Genomic DNA, 17,361 nt, shown 5'->3' on the forward strand with positions numbered 1-17,361 from the left:
TTTGGACTTCCACTCGAAATAGTCCTCATTATTTGAGGCAGAGCACAAATAATCCTTTATTTGAAGATAAAGGAGCACATTTAGTCCTAACTATTCTATCTATAAGTAATAACTGAACATCCCCACCTCATTGCTCTGATAGCTGTTCTGGGTTGGTCTTTTCGTTTTAACTTTCTAAGTCGTTGCAAACAAAGGCTTCATCAACTTTTAAACATCATAATTATTAAATAATAAATGCCTTTTCAACTTAAAAAATCTGGGCACATAAGATTTTGCAAATTGATTTTGAATATTGCTACTTGTACTCTATTTGTTAAAATGAAATTTTTGTTCAAATTATATTGAGTAGTTAATCTTATCAACTATGACATTATCATTTGTGGAGTACTTTTTTCTATTTATTTATTTTTTATTGAGTATTGAATATGTATTATAATATTAGAAAGTCAATCCTTACACTTTTTTTAAGAATCTTATCGATTTTCAAAGTAATATATGATTGAAAGGATACTTATTCGAAGAAAAAAATAAAAAGTTTAAAATAAAATAGAACACTGCAAATTAGAAGGGAGAAAAACACAATGAATTTTAAGAAGCGCTCTATGGAGTAGGGCAAAAGTAGGAAGAATTGTTATACGGGGCAGGACAAGACGAGTTAAAATTTAGCGGGTTCAGGTTAGTTTTTCCCTTCGCCGTCCCGCTAAATTTTTCATCTTGTAATTTTTGCGTGTTTATTTCTTCATATTCTGAATCCCTTGGTGAAAATCCTACCTCCGCCACTCAATGTTATAACCAACAGTGCAAATTGCTCCCACATTGTAGAAGATGATGCACTATTTTCTTTCAGAAGAGAATTAAGGTAATTTACATATAGAAACCATGGTGCTGCTTTACTAAGCACTAACAAATTTGCTTTCGGAAAAGTAACATTTTTTGTGTTTTCACTTTAGCATCTGCACAAAGAAAATAGGACCATTAGTGCTCTTAATTTTTTGTTATCTTCAATTATAGTAAAGTCAAGCCGTCCTTTCAGTGATAAAAAAATTGCTCGGATATTATCTTTTACTCATTTAACATATTTTACAATTTCAAATAAACAGGCTCACAATTTGTTGAGTAAAGTTTCATTTTTATATGTTTTATTTAGATTATTGTTATTAATCAGTCATTAATGTGTTGAAGATTGAGAAATATTTTGTTAGATGAAGACTTTTTCAACTTTCATAAAAAATTAAAATATATTAAAATACTCTTTAATCTTTTGGTGGTAAACATGTCACGTTAAAAGTTAGAATTAAAGAGTTGTTAAAAATGAAAAGTAATACAATTCAATTAATCCTGCTCTCGATCCGCCCGCCCCCACAGAAAAAAAAAAAAAAAAAAAAAAGAGAAGAAGAAGAAGCAGCACAGGAAAATGGGCATAGCTGAGGATGAAAGCCATCTGCACAAAGAAAAGAGTGATTCTTCTTTTTCCAAAAAAAATTGATTATTTTGTTCACTTTCCATCTGCACAAAGAAAAAAAGGACCCATAGTGTTTTTAAAGTCAAATTTGTCTGCTTTCGGTGAGGAAGAAAGCCATTAACATATTTTACAATTTCAAAAACACTCTTTTCATGAATTGCACAAAGAAAAAAAGGACCCATAGTGTTTTTAAAGTCAAATTTGTCTGCTTTCGGTGAGGAAGAAAGCCATTAACATATTTTACAATTTCAAAAACACTCTTTTCATGAATAAATTAGTCAGTAATGATTAAGGAGAGGGCCATGTGATTCTCTTTTTCTTTCTCGCAAAGTTCATCTTTTTTAGCTTCATGGGCTTGCACTTTTGGCTGTCCATTGTGTACATATTAGAGTAGAGCAATAAGAAGCTGCTTAATTCACAGAAACATTCATCTTTCATTTGTTTCTACTTCTTCTCTCAATCGATCTAATTACCACACAATTTGTGTTTTCTTTTAGGATTTACAATTGAATCCATGGTTTCAGCATCTTCTTCTTCCGCTAGATCTTTGCATTTTCCTCCATGGAAGTATGATGTCTTTCTAAGTTTTGGAGGCGAAGATACTCGAAAAACATTTACAGGTCACTTGTACGAAGGCTTGAAAAATAGGGGAATGTTCACAAGACGAGAAAAGGCTAGAGCATGGCGATTCGATCCCAGAAGAACTCTTGAAAGCTATTGAAGAGTCTCAACTTGCCCTCGTCATTTTCTCAAAGAATTATGCTACATTGAGGTGGTGCTTGAATGAACTAGTGAAGATCATGGAATGCAAGAAGGACAAAAATGTACAAAGAATCATACCGGTCTTCTATGATGTGGAACCATCACATGTTCGGAAGCAAACGAAGAGCTTTGCAGAAGCCTTTGCCAAACATGAATCAAAGAATAAGGATGATGTTGAAGGAATGCAGAAGGTGCAAGGATGGAGGGAATCTTTAACTGAAGCGGCGAATCTAAAAGGATATGATATTCGTGACGGGTGAGTTAAAAACACATAATTTCTTTTCATAAAAGCAAGGAATGGAATAATTTTCATTCAAATATGGATGCTTCTATTAAAACTACCTACACTTATTCTACCTAAAAAATGAGTTAAACAAAATTTTCATATTTTCTGAAAAATGAATGATGGTTGATTGTGTATGTTTCTACCAGTAAGAAGGGATAGTTCCTATCAATTTAATTACTCAATGACATTGTTACACCGATAATACTTTGAGTGGTTCTTCAGGAGTTTGATTTATTTGATTTATGTGCTTAGTCCTTTTTATCATAATTATGGACTGTACAATTTGAAGTACTTCATGTTCTTGACTTTCTTACCTGTATATATCAGTAATCTTCTTATTCTTGTAGGATTGAATCAGTTGGTATTCGGCATATTGTTGACCAAATTTCCTCCAAATTATGCAAGACTTCAGTATCTTATTTGAAAAATGTTGTGGGAATAGATACTCATTTAGAGAAAGTAAAATCCCTACTAGAGATGGAAATCGAAGATGTTCGGATTGTGGGGATCTGGGGCATGGGGGGAATTGGTTAAACGACAATAGGAAGAGCCATTTTCGATACTCTCGTCTCAATTTGAAGCTGCTTGTTTCATTGCGGATATTAAAGAAAACAAACGTGGAATGCATTCTTTGCAAAATATTCTTCTCTTGGAACTGTTAAGGGAAAAAGATAATTATGTGAATAATAAGGAGGATGGAAAGCACATGATGGCTTGTAGACCTCGTCTTAAGAAGGTTCTACTTGTTCTTGATGACATAGATCACAAAGACCATTTGGAATACCTAGCAGGGGATCTTGGTTGGTTTGGCTGCAACAACTAGAGACAAGCATTTGATGGGGAAGAATGATGTAGTATATGAAGTGACTACATTAGTTAACCACGAAGCTATTCAACTGTTCAATCATTATGCTTTTAAGGAAGAAGTTCCAGCTGCGTGTTTTGAGAAGCTAACATTGGAGGTAGTAAGTCATGCCAAAGGCCTTCCTTTAGCCCTGAAAGTGTGGGGTTCTTTCTTACACAAGAGGGATATAACTGAGTGGAGAAGTGCTGTAGACCGAATAAAGAAAAACTCCAGTCCAGAATTATTGAAAAGCTCAAAATAAGTTATGATTGGCTGGAGCGCTAAGAGCAGGAGATATTTCTCGATATTGCATGTATCTTAAGAGGGATTAATAAATTCGAGATCATGCAAATACTTGAGAGCTGTGATTTTGGAGCTGATATCGGATTGAGTGTCCTAATTGACAAATCTCTTGTGTTCATCTCTGAAAATGATACGATTGAAATGCATGACTTAATACAAGAAATGGGTAAATATGTGGTGAAAATACAAAAAGATCTGGGCGAACGTAGCAGACTATGGGACACTAAAGATTTCGAAGAAGTGATGGTCAACGATACAGTAAGTAAGCTAAACAATGCAATCATATCAATTTCTAGATTTCATATTCCAAAGACATATAGGGCAGTCAATTCCAATTATTTGTTCCTCTTGCTTCATATTCTTGCAATTTGTACGATATTTTGTACATACTCACTCAATCAGTTGTTCCTTTTTATACTAACATCAGCCAGATATTTACCCTGAGTAACCTTTCATTAACAAAATCCTCAAATTTAAAAATACAAGTAAGGAGGGCCAAAACTTACCTCACCAATCCTCAGTCCGGAATTCACTTGATCATTAATTATTTTTTTTGGTTAAATGACGACAATTATTGGTACTGTTCCAACTACAATTTCATTCTATCATATCACAGCATGAAAAACTTTTTGACTCGACTCTAAAGAACTTCTCAAAAGATTTATTGTTAGAAAATAAAATTATTATAGAATTAACTGCTCCAAGTATTTCTCTTAAGCGACATATTTCTTAAGAAAGACCTAACTAATTTGTACCTTAAATTTTTTCAATGGTTCTAGCTCTTCAAGAACTTCAAGTGCAATAATAAACAATACTAAACATGACCGAACTTGGCATTGCAAGGAGTGAGAAAGTAGTCATATAAGCATGCAGATTTTATACGACATTTGAACTTATACTTTGTAGACTAATGATACTTTTATCAGGGGACAAAAGCAATGGAAGCAATCTGGGTACAACATATTCAAAAGCTATGCCTTAGCAAAAAATCCATGAAAAATATGAAAAGACTTAGAATATTATACATCAGGCATTTTCTTACACATGATGACTTCATTGAGTACCTGCCCAACAGCCTGTGTTGGTTTGTCTTTTATCAATATCCTTGGGAATCATTGCCAGAAAATTTTGAACCCAACTGGCTTGTTCGTCTTGATCTCCACTCGAGTTCACTGCATCATTTATGGACTGGAACAAAGGTAAGGTATAAAATAGATGACAATTTTATTTTTCTTTTGGTCAAATACATTGATAGACACTCAAAGTTGACAACAACTGCCAGTTAGACATCTTAACTCTTCTAAGTGATCATAGTTCATAGGTACACCTTTGACATTAGTGTCTTTTGAATACCTAAATCTGACCTGACAACACACGTGACATACAATTGCTTCGCGTAGGGTGATTTATTTACTAACTCCAACAGTTAAAAACATAGGGATGTGATTTTTTTTTTTTGGGTGTGTTAAAAGTCATGACAGAACACAAAATGCTCGAATTGAGAGAGAGAGAGAGAGAGAGCATATAAATTCTTCATAACTTCCATTGGAATGGAAACAACATGCTTTTTCTAAAAAGAAGAGAGACCTACTTTCACAATCATTTGGATTTTTTTCTTGCTCATCTCTTCTTTCTTTCACTTTCTTATTTCCTGTGGAGAGATTTGTGAGAGAATGGTGGTTTTTGATTTGGGAGAAGAAGAAATAAGGGCAGTATGGGTGTTCTTGAAAAATTATTGTAGTTCTTTCCTTCGGTAACAAGTACTATAACATTTTTTTTTAAATTACACGTGCCATTACTTCATTGGTTCATTTAACATAGCATAACGATTGAAATTCATGCATGAAGGCTGCCGGGCATGGGTGTGCACGATTTACACTTATGACAGTGAGAGGTGTCCATATGGTCGTAAGGATAGTTAAGATATCAATCTGACAGCAGTTAATACCAACTTTTAAGTGTCTATCTGTGTATTTTGCCATTTCTTTGTCTCTCTAACTATTGTTGTCCTTTAATTTAGTGATATTGAGCAAATTTATCACTTTCATGCCATTTTATTTGAGATACTTTCCATTTTAGCTTGTCCTGTAATTATGATGCATGCCTTAAATGAAAAAAGTTATTCCATCTGTTCTATTATATGTGGCACACTTTTCTTTGTAGTTGTCCCAGAAAATTGACAACTTCTCTATATTTAAAAAATCTTTATAAGATGATTTATATCCACACAAGTTTTTATGGCTTGTTTCAGACCACAAGTTTCAATAGTCTTTTCTAAACTTTGTGACCGGTCAAATACTGCCACATAAATTTGGACAAAGGAAGTATTAATTCCAAAAGCTCAAATTAATGTGTATATATTCTTTTAGGTTGTTCTCAGATTATTATAAGATCTTTATGTCTTCTTCCAAATCTTCTCATCAATATCTTAATTCAGAAGCTCAATTTTTGAGAACTCATTCAAACATTTCCCAGTAAGAAATGAATCTTATCCTAGGTTGTACATAGTGGGATCGAAGGAATACTTATTGAAACAAACAGAGTTCATTCTGTACAACTATTTTCTAGAATGATACACACACACACACACATCCTTTTGTAATGTTTTCTTCAATCTTTCTAACATTCCCTAAATTATATATTTTGGAGTTCAACACATAAATTCCCATTTTAAAGAATAAAACACTTTTATCTTTAGCTACAGTTTTTTCAATCATTTCTAAATAAATTTAACATTTCTTATTTATATTACACTTTTATTTAGTTTGAACATGTAATTTCCATATAAAAAATTAGTTTCTAATTTCACAAAAATAAAATAAAATATTGTATTGACCCTCATAATCCAAATGCTATCATTTATTTCTGGTCTAAGGGAGTAAATCTTTTATTATGTTTTAGGAACACTAGTAACAATCATTAAAATTCCAGAAACAGAGAACATCTGATGCCCACAAATACAAATGAAAAGATGAAAAGGAACGAAATAGTTTCTAGATTCATAGTTAGCCCACTAGCCAAATCTTTTACTATTGAAATCCTAGGGAGCACCATATCATTTTTATAATTCTTTTTACCTGGCATTTCTTGTTTTTCTATCTCATTCTTTTTGTGTTCTGAACAGCATTTGTCGTCTCTAGGGACGCTAGATCCCAGCTACTCTACAAACCTGATGCAAACACCAGATTTCACATGGATGCAAAATTTGGAGTATTTGTATCTAAAATATTGTAGTAATCTTGAAGAGGTTCACTATTCCCTGGGATGTTCCGGAAAACTCATTCAGATCAATTTAATGTATTGTAAAAGCCTTAAGAGGTTTCCATGTATTAACGGGCAATCTCTTGAGTTTCTGGATCTACAAGATTGCAATAATTTAGAGAAATTTCCAGAAATACTGAACTTTGGAAGAACTAAGATGAAGTTAGAGATTATCATGCATGGCTCTGGGATAAGGGAACTACCATTCCTCGGAAGAATGAAGACGGAGTTAAATATTAGGACGGGACGCTCTTTTGCTAACCTTGTAGCTCATCCAAGCACCATCTGTAGGTTGAAAAGTTTGGTAAGTCTAAATCTTGCTGGCTCAAAACTTGAATTCTTGCCAGAAGAGATAGGGGATTTAGAAAACTTGGAGTGGCTTGATGCCAGAGATACTCTAATCTCACAACCTCCGCCTTCCATTGTCCGATTGAACAAGCTTAAATTCTTGAGTTTTGCAAAAGCAAAATCAGAAGTAGGCTTAGAAGATGGAGTGTACTTTGTGTTCCCTCAAGTTAATGAAGGGATTGGAGAATTTGGATCTCAGTTACCGTAAGTTAATAAATGGAGGACTTCCGGAAGACATTGGATCCTTATCCTCTTTGAAAAAGTTGAATCTCACTAGAAATAATTTTGAGCATTTGCCTCGAAGCATAGCCCAACTTGGTGCTCTTCGATCCTTAGACTTATCATATTGCACGAGGCTTAAAGAGTTGCCAGGTTTCATGGGGATGCCAAACTTGGAGATTTTGAATCTGTCAAATTGTATAAATCTTGAGCAGGTTCATCATTCCTTAGGATTTCTCAAAAAGCTCTTTGGATTAGAATTGCATAATTGTGAACGCTTTAAGAGGTTTCCAGCTCTGTGCATCAATTCCCTTGAATATTTGTATCTAAAGGGGTGCTCTAGTTTAGAAAGTTTTCCAGAAATCCTCGGAAGCATAAATTTGGAGTTGAAGAGTGGGATAAGGTACCTAGATTTGAGAGGTTTGGAAAACCTTGTAAAACTTCTGAGCAATATTTGTAAATTGAAAAGTTTGTTTGAGCTAAATGTGTCGGATTGCTCAAAACTTGAAATCTTGCCAGAAGAGATAGGGGATTTAGAAAACCTGGGGCTTGATGCCAGAGATACTCTAATCTCACGACCTCCGCCTTCCATTGTCCGATTGAACAAGCTTAAATTCTTGAGTTTTGCAAAAGAAAAATCAGAAGTAGGCCTAGAAGATGGAGTGTATTTTGTGTTCCCTCAAGTGAATGAAGGGTTGCTCTCATTGGAGAATCTGGATCTCAGTTACTGCAATTTAATAAATGGAGGACTTCCGGAAGACATTGGATCCTTATCCTCTTTGAAAAAGTTGAATCTCACTGGAAATAATTTTGAGCATTTGCCTCGAAGCATAGCCCAACTTGGTGCTCTTCGATCCTTGGACTTATCAGATTGCAAGAGGCTTAAAGAGTTGCCCGGTTTCATGGGGATGCCAAACTTGGAGATTTTGAATCTGTCAAATTGTATAAATCTTGAGGAGGTTCATCATTCCTTGGGATCTCTCAAACGCTGTTTGGACTAGAATTGCATAATTGTGAACGCCTTAAGAGGTTTCCAGCTCTGTGCATCAATTCCCTTGAATATTTGTATCTAAACGGGTGGTCTAGTTTAGAAAGTTTTCCAGAAATCCTCGGAAGCATAAATTGGAGTTGAAGAGTGGGATAAGGTACCTAGATTTGAGAGGTTCTGAAAACCTTGTAACAATTCCAAGCAGTATTTGTAACTTGAAAAGCTTGGTGGCGCTAGATTTGTCGAATTGCTCAAAACTTGAAATCTTGCCAGAAGAGATAGGGGATTTAGAAAACTTGGAGATGCTTGATGCCACATGCACTCTAATTTCACGACCTCCGTCTTCCATCATCCGCTTGAACAAGCTTAAATTCTTGACTTTTGCAAAACAAAAATCAAGTGGGCCTCAAAGATGGAGTGTACTTTGTGTTCCCTCAAGTGAATGAAGGATTACACTCATTGGAACATCTGGATCTCAGTTACTGCAATTTAATAGATGGAGGACTTCCAGAAGACATTGGATGCTTATCCTCTTTGAAAGAGTTGTATCTCGGTGGAAATAATTTTGAGCATTTGCCTCGAAGCATAGCCCAACTTTTTGCTCTTCGATCCTTGGACTTATTAGATTGCGCGAGGCTTACAAAGCTGCCAGAATTTCCACAACAATTAGATACAATATATGCAGATTGGAGCAATGATTGGATCTGTAATTCGTTGTTTCAGAATATCTCATCATTGCAGCATGATATCCCTGCTTCAGATTCCTTGTCACTAAGAGTGTTTAATACAGGGAACAATATCCCAAGTTGGTTCCACCATCGGGGAATTGATAAAAGTGTATCAGTCAATTTGCCTGAAAATTGGTATGTACGTGATAACTTCTTGGGATTTGCTGTATGTTACTCTGGCAGATTAATTGAAACCAAAGCATACTTGATTCCCTTATGCAATGAGGGGATGTCGTGGATCACTCAGAAACTTGCCTTATCCAACCATTCAATATGGGGTTTAGAACCTAATATTCATTTTTTCTTGGTACCTTTTGCGGGCTTATGGGATACATCTAAGACAAATGGGAAAACACCAAATGACTATGGGCTTATTAGTTTATTTTTTGGAGATATGAAAGATTTTGGATTTCGTTTGTTGTATAAAGATGAACCAGAGATCGAGGCCTTGCTAAAAATGAGGAAAAATAATGATGAACCAACAGAACATTGCATTATGACAAGGAAGAGCAGATATGACAATAGTGAATGCCATGATGAAGCCAGTTGCTCCTCTTCTAAGAAACAAAGGTCACATTTCTAATATTCATGGGAGCTCTGTCTTAGAGCAACAATTGGAGGCACCAGTCTCTTCAGAAACTTTGTAGCTCGATCTGTCCAGTGTTTTAACTTAAATATAGGTATATACCACATGACTTTGTTTTATTCTAGTTGGTAATGAAATTGTCCTTTCTTTTCGTGTAATTCTCACCTATTAGGTACAAAGTCTTCTTCGAAATCTAATAAATTTTTTCTTCTCATTCTTCTTTTTTCCTTTTTGTTTTCTTTCTTGTTTCCCCTTTGACAGGAGCTCATCAATGGGTGATGTACATATCAGTAGTGAGTTTTGTCAATTGATTCTCCATCTTGTCTCTGCTTGTGTTGAGCCATCATTAACCATGGTGAGTTAAAGGCTAACAACAAGTTTAAATTGTCTCCAGCTCATCAATGAATGATCATAACAACTTAGATTTGATTCACTGAAAAGTAATGCCGATTAGACAGGATAGGTTTACCCGCATGAGCATCTGCTGTCTCAACAGGAAAACACTATAGGTCTTCATTGGAAACAAATGTTAGCTTCTAAGTTCTATGCTATACTCAAGTTGTTTTTTTTATTTGTTCATTTATGGTCATTCTTTTTACAATTGAATTGGCTCTAAATTGGTTTTTTGAAATAAAGTATATTTTTTTTTTTTTAAATTTCGGAGTCTTTTATAAGGACATATATGTAAATTTCTTTAGCAGTTGTGTGATACTTGAGCATCAATCCCCAGATAGTTGGCAAAAAAAGGCATAGATCTCAATTTAATCTGTACATGCTTCTATATCAAGATTCCAAGTAAGGGAAACATTCTCCTCTATATGGTAATATCCATTCCCCCAAGTAGAGCTTCAATCCAAGACTGAGAGTCTAGGGGAAAAAAAGGAACTTTCTACATTTCCGTATGACCATTCCTTCAAATACTTGGCACTCTGCATGTTATATATATGATGATACATAAATATGAGATCTAATTGTATGATTGTGTCTTCAGTAGATCCTCAAGTAAAGCAACCTTCTTGAAATGTGTATGCTGTCTTGTACAAGGCGATAATGCTTGATTGAGAAAGCGGATTACAACTAGAACTTTCAGATATTCCCTGTTCAGACCCTTGTGCCACTGCCTGAAGCATTAATTGTGAGTTCTTAGTTTTAACTATTAAGCATTAGTTACAGAACTAGTTCTTCCTCCATGAAGTAAAAATTTTAGTGGGTTTTTCAGGCCAGTGCATCTGCGGAGGAGTTTATGGTGCACTTGCCAGTTTGATCAACAGTTGGTTAAGCTGGGGCAGGAGTTTGAAGATGTTGAGGAAAAACCAGATTTCTTGTTGAAAGGTAATGATCATGCTCTAACTTTAGCAAATAGCAATACACTTCTGAGGGAAATAAGTCCATCTGAAATATGTTAGATTTTTAAGTTGCTCATTTCTAAAGTATGTAACATTGCATTAGGTCACACGAATCATTCTTGTGTGATTCAATCAAGTTCAACAACAGCCCTTGCATGACACAATATTTTCTTTTGTCACAAGTTTGAGTAGTTCACAAGCATGTATTAATAGACTAGTTTCTGAGCATGCGCTTTGCGAGTGTATCCCATTAATACATAATAGTTTTTAATAAAATCATTAGATAATGTGTTTGAGTGATAAAATAAAGTTAAAAGAAAAAGTGTCTTGTCCTATCCTCCAAGAAACTACAACTTTTTTAATGGAACGATCACTAACAAAACTTCCAACAAATTGGAATTCAAATTGTTATAATAAATACATTTAATCATTATTCTAAACCTATAATTTTAATTTTTGCATATTACAAATTTTGCTTATACCATATGTACTCACGACACTTTTAATCATAAAATTTGAATCAGAGATATATGTATAGAAAGTAATAAAGCTAATTTTACAAATGTAAAAAATTTGATCTAGGCATCAAAAGGATTCTCATACAAACATTAGAATCTTAAGAAACTTAATAACTTACTTTCATGTTAATGTAAGTGGGTTTCACATTTATATTTTCTTTTTAAAACTCAAGCATATATAGTGCAATATTTAGCTCATACTTATCAAATTTGAAATTTTAGAGCCTTTTTCTCACATTGCCAGTGCACCATTCATAGTATAAATATATAGTCATGAGGATTCTTTAATTTTAATGGCTATATCTGACAACAAAAAAATTTGATTTTCTCTCAAAACAATTGACTAACACCAAAATTGTCTCACCAACATTGATGTGGCATTACCTCAATATTCTCAGAAGACTTGGAGAATCAAATACAGATAGAAATTGTTGTTGATTTTGGTAGAGCATTATTGGATGAATGAGAACTTCTAAATAATATCATCTCTATTCACTGGAGCATAGATAGTCACTTCATGATGTTTTCTTGATCAAGGATTCCAGCCAGCATTGATATACTATAGCAAGCACTAACAGTAGCTCTATACCACCACATTAAAGATCTGTTGGTCCTCAAGTTCTAGAGATTTTCGAAATGCAACATGAAATCTTTAGAATATAAGAGACAACCTGTTATTTTTCTTCAATCCATTTGTATTTTCTGGGCTAGTCTTAGAACGTTCAGATGATAACTCGTAGGAAGAAATAATCATTGCAAGTAGTTTTATAATAGAGGAGGAGAGGAAACGTTGATTTGCTACAGTCTGCTTGTTAGCTTTTTGTTTCCTCATTATATAGAGCTTTAAAATGACTTTTCATATGATTTCCAGAAATAATTGCATTAAATTAGCAGTTATACCCGTCAAATCGATGACCCACGTAATTCTACATTTATTTGCGTCTTTTAGGTTCATATACATTGTATATGAAAATGTTAATTGAGTAGCTGGAAATGATAAGCTTTAGATGGAATAATTATGAAGATTAAATGTCAACATTTTAACTCATAAATTTGAGAGGAAAACGTAAAGATATTACTGAAAAGATTAAATAGCATTTGTTTTGATATGCATGTTCAATGTAGATATAACTTATCATCTAATTAATAGGAAACCAATGAATCATGTTTATTATAGTAATAATTTAATAAGTATTTAATAAGAGGTTATTTTTTTAATGATAAAGGGTAAAATATCAACTTTTGATGGGCATTTTGGTAATTCAACTTTGCCCTTAGAATCTTCCCACTTTTAGTATAATATGATATGATATAATATAATATGATGTTTTGTTTTCTTGTATTTGTGCTATTGTATCTGACAAAATTGATGCAAATGAAGGTCTTGAAATAAGTTGAAGTCGTGGATGCTGTCAACGGAGATGGGACTAGTCAAGCTGCAAAGATATGCAAAGCGACTTCTAATAGTGCTTTGACAGCCGGTGCTCCATCCTAATTCTTTTATTGCAAGCCAGTTTAAGATTTTGACTTTGTTTAATGATTTTCATGTGGAATGATGTATGTGGTGTTAATGTTGTAGTTGAATTATTAATTGTATGTGTTCCCCGGATTTTTTTCTTCTGCTGATGTATACACTACAAATATTAAGATTTTACTGAGCTATTATGGGTAGATGAAGATGCATTTGAGGAGGTTCTCATATGAAAGGCAAAGGGTAATTATTCCCAAAGGTAGCTACAAAACTTACTAATAGTTCATTTTTATGCTCTTTGATTGTTACATTTGGGAGAATCTCTGTTTTAACTTCTAAATACAAGTATCTTCCTTGTTATTGTAGGGAGTAGGGTAAAATCTGAAACAATTGACGTGAGACAGTGGAGGAAGCTTGAGTACGAAGTGAGGTTGAGGTTCGTTCTCCCTCGTGAAGGTGAAAATAAGCAACAAATTCTTTGTGTTAACTTGCCTATTACACAGATAATACAGAACACTAATTATAGTGGAGTTAAAGGCTCTTCATATTTCAATTTTCTTGAAAAATATTGAGTGCTAGATTGTTATACCAAATGTTAGAAGCTCTTTCCTCTCGAAACTGTTTGCACTAATTCATGGTTAGATGTGACGTGATCATTTCAAATTAGGAATATGTGATCTTTTTAATCTACTGTCTGCTGTTTCTTGTTGAAATTGATTTCTTAATAAAGTAATAACATCTATATTAACATCTATATCTTGACTACTTATAAGTGGTTTTAGCTAGTTCCACTCATTTGGTTTTGGATTATTTTTGCAGTGCAAAAGGGAACATGGTATTTGAGATATTTACTCTGTTTGTAACAGAACTGGATTCTTGCTGTGTGAAACAGATTCGCGATGGAACTTTGGTATGCAATAAGCCATTCTTCTTGAATCTATATATATATAATTCTTGTCTTAGTACAAGTGATGGCACCTCTCTTGGACTAGAATACCAAGTTTCATTGTGAAATAAAATAAGATCTTCACCTTTGCTGACAAGTAGCTTCCAAAAACCTATTGCAGTTGAATGTGCAAAGCAAGAAAACTTGTGCCAAAACGGGTGCATGAAAGAGGCTGTAGAACTATTAGCAAGTTGCCTCGCATCATCACAAAGCAAGCGGACCAAAGGGGAATTATTTCCAGGAATTGAACGTACCTCCAGTGGTAGAGCAAGTGAGCAACTATTCTTCCTTTGGAATGTAGAGCTCAAATAATTTCTCTGCCTCCAAAGTTCTTCAAAGCAACTCCAGTTTTAAGGGAACAAAAAAATACTAGTATGTAGTCATAGGAGTATACTGTTTGATTGTTATCTCAGAACTTAAATAGTTTTCTTCTTTTTTGTTTTTGGTAAATACAGAACTAGAATAGTTAGCAGTAATAATAGAAATAAGCTTAATGAAGTAATGATCATTTGTAAATACTAGAAACAGTGATGTTGGAAAATTATTGCATTGAATTATTGGACGTTCTCTTGGTTTTCTGAGTAATTCTTTTTCCCCGGGATCTCTGTCGTTCTTTCATTCTTCATCTTGGTGAAGGATACACAGTCATTGATGGGAATTAGTCCCATGAGAAGGTCCAAGTGGTGTTAGCTTTGCTGGAAAATTAGGCACTCAGAAGACAGACAAGTCATATAATTGCAATTCAAAATGCAATTGAAGTAATTAGTGCCTTAATCTTAGTGTTGCCAATCACAAATTCGCAATAGGCAAGTTTTGCAGAATGCAATGCAGTGGTACAAGTGACAAAACATATCCGAGCAAAGAAGACTACCATTTGACTGAATACCATGCTTCATTTTATCAAGAGAATTACAAGAATGACCTTGGAGTTGGAGGTGGGTGATTTTTATTTTTTTGACCCGCTTGTCCATGGGCAAAAACAAGAGAAAATGACAAAAATGGTCCCTTATGTTTGGGATAGGTTCAAAATAGTCACTAAAATACTTTGAACACTTTTGGTCTTTTAAGTTTGTCGAAAGTGAGCACTTTTGATTTGAGTCAAATATTTAACAAACTCTGTTTGTTAGATGAGAACTATGGAAAAAAGATTAAACCATAAACACCACAAAAGTCTCATCAAATCCTAAAACCTCAAGACAAAAAACTGTAACTGACCAAACATAGCAGAAATTGCACATAAAAAAGTTTTATCCAACTCTAGAAATAGAGGAAAAATAGCAGAAACTGTACAACTATACCTCCAATTATGAGTTTACGCCAAATTCTTCTTCTCCTTCTTCTTCTATTTTTTTTTAAGAATTTCCGTTAAGTAAGATTGATAGAATTTGTTAAACATTTGACAGAGACCTAGGGTGTGTTTGATATGATGGAAAATGCTTTCCTAGAAAATGATTTCTCGGAAAGCAAGTGATTTTTCTACTTATTTTCTTGTGTTTGGTTTGACGGAAATAATCCAACTCAATCTAACGCAAGACCTCCAACTCCCCAATTCACTATCTCTGCTCACCTTACCCCCCCCCCCCCCCAATTCCAACCTTCCCTAATAACCCCACTCCGTATTTTGAAAAAGATGCTACTTTCACAAAGTGGCTATTTTTGTGCATATCTTTGCAAGTGGCCTTTCTCTAAGACAGCCAAAAAAATGACTACTTTGCACTTTGAAAGACAACCCAAAAAAGTGACTACGTTTGTAAACTAGCCATTTTTTAAATTGGCCATTTTTGAAAAGTGACATAAAATGGTTATTTTTACAAAAAATATATTTCTTGCAAAACGACCGAAAATGCAAATTTGCAAAAATAGCAATTTTTTGTCATTTTTCAAACGATGGCCACTATACAAAAGTAGCATGGCTACTTTACAAAAGTGGCCACTATCTTAGAGAGGCACATTGCAAAAATGGTTATTTTAATACTTTCACAAAGAGGCTATTTTAAAAAATGGTTACTTTTGCAAAGTAGTGAGTTTTTAAAAGTAACTACTTTCACAAAATGACTATTTACGAAAATTGGCTACTTTAAAAAAGTGACTAGTTTTAAAAAGTATCTACTTTCACAAAGTGGCTATTTTCTAAAAGTGACTATTTTCTTGAGTTACTACTTTTGCAAAACGACAATTTTGAAATTAGCTACTTTTCGCAAGTAATATTTTTAAAAAGTGGCTACTTTTGTAAAGTTGCTATTTTTGAAAGTAACTACTTTCACAAAGTGCATAGTTTTGCAAAGTTGAGAGATATGGGGGTGGTGGTAGGGAAGTGAGAGATAGGGGTTGGGGTAGGTGGTGATAGGGGTAGGTGGTTATAGGGGCGGGGAAGGAGGGGGTGGTTAAGTGGTGTGGTGGGGGTAGGAGGGGGTGTTTAAGTGGTGGGTGGGGTGGGGGTGGATTTAGGTGGTGTATGGGGGTTCGGGGGTGGCGGGGTGTGGGAAGGTCAAGGGGTAATGATTGGGGGTGTTGGGTGCGCGGGGGGAGACAATGAACTTGCACGTTATTCTTTTGGGCTGTTTTCCTACTTCAACAGTGAAAGCCATTTTTCTTATTTTCAAGAAACTTGTTTTCCTAGAGAAAATATCTTCCAAGACATTTTGACCAACCAAATATGAAAAATTGGACTCCATTCCAAACACACTCCAAAAGTGCTCACTTTTAATAAATTTAAAGGATCACTTTTGACAAATTTAAAGGATAAAAAGTGTTTAGAGCATATTTAAAGAACTTTTTTGAATATAACTCCTAACATAAGGGACCATTTCGGTCATTTCCTCGGCAAAACTTTAAGTTTAATAAGTTCTGCACAATTTTTTTGACATTTGAGTCAAAAGTTAAATTATGATCCATTTCCAAGGTCACTGTCATGGCAGCAAAGGTAATCACAATCAGTGAGTGCTGGAATTGATTCATTTGTTTTAACAGTCGAAGTATATGTTGGGTTTTGGAAAATGGGCTTCTTCCAAAAAGGAAAAAGTGACAATAGAGATCAAGTGAAAGGACTTAACGAAAAACATTGCAAGTTGCAGCACAACAACTATGCTCCAACATTCATAGGGAGATGATACACAATTTTCTTTCGGAAGAGAATTACAAGGTAATTTTTGTTAATAATCAATATATAATATAAAGAACAGCCTAAGCATGTATTAATAATCCTACGCGACACTCTTCTGCTTGACTTATTGTCATTTTTTTCTTTTTTTTTTTCTCTCATTTTTTCTTAACTATTTCATCTTTAAAAAATC

The 17,361-nt window shown here is 34.2% G+C and overlaps 1 pseudogene; it reads left to right on the forward strand.

The window, feature by feature from the left end:
• The first annotated feature begins 1,626 nt into the window (after positions 1–1,626).
• LOC132059418 (TMV resistance protein N-like) lies at positions 1,627–14,653 on the forward strand (annotated as a pseudogene).
• The last annotated feature ends 2,708 nt before the right edge of the window (positions 14,654–17,361 follow it).

The sequence above is a fragment of the Lycium ferocissimum genome, chromosome 6, assembly GCF_029784015.1.
Source record: "Lycium ferocissimum isolate CSIRO_LF1 chromosome 6, AGI_CSIRO_Lferr_CH_V1, whole genome shotgun sequence".
Taxonomy (NCBI): domain Eukaryota; kingdom Viridiplantae; phylum Streptophyta; class Magnoliopsida; order Solanales; family Solanaceae; genus Lycium; species Lycium ferocissimum.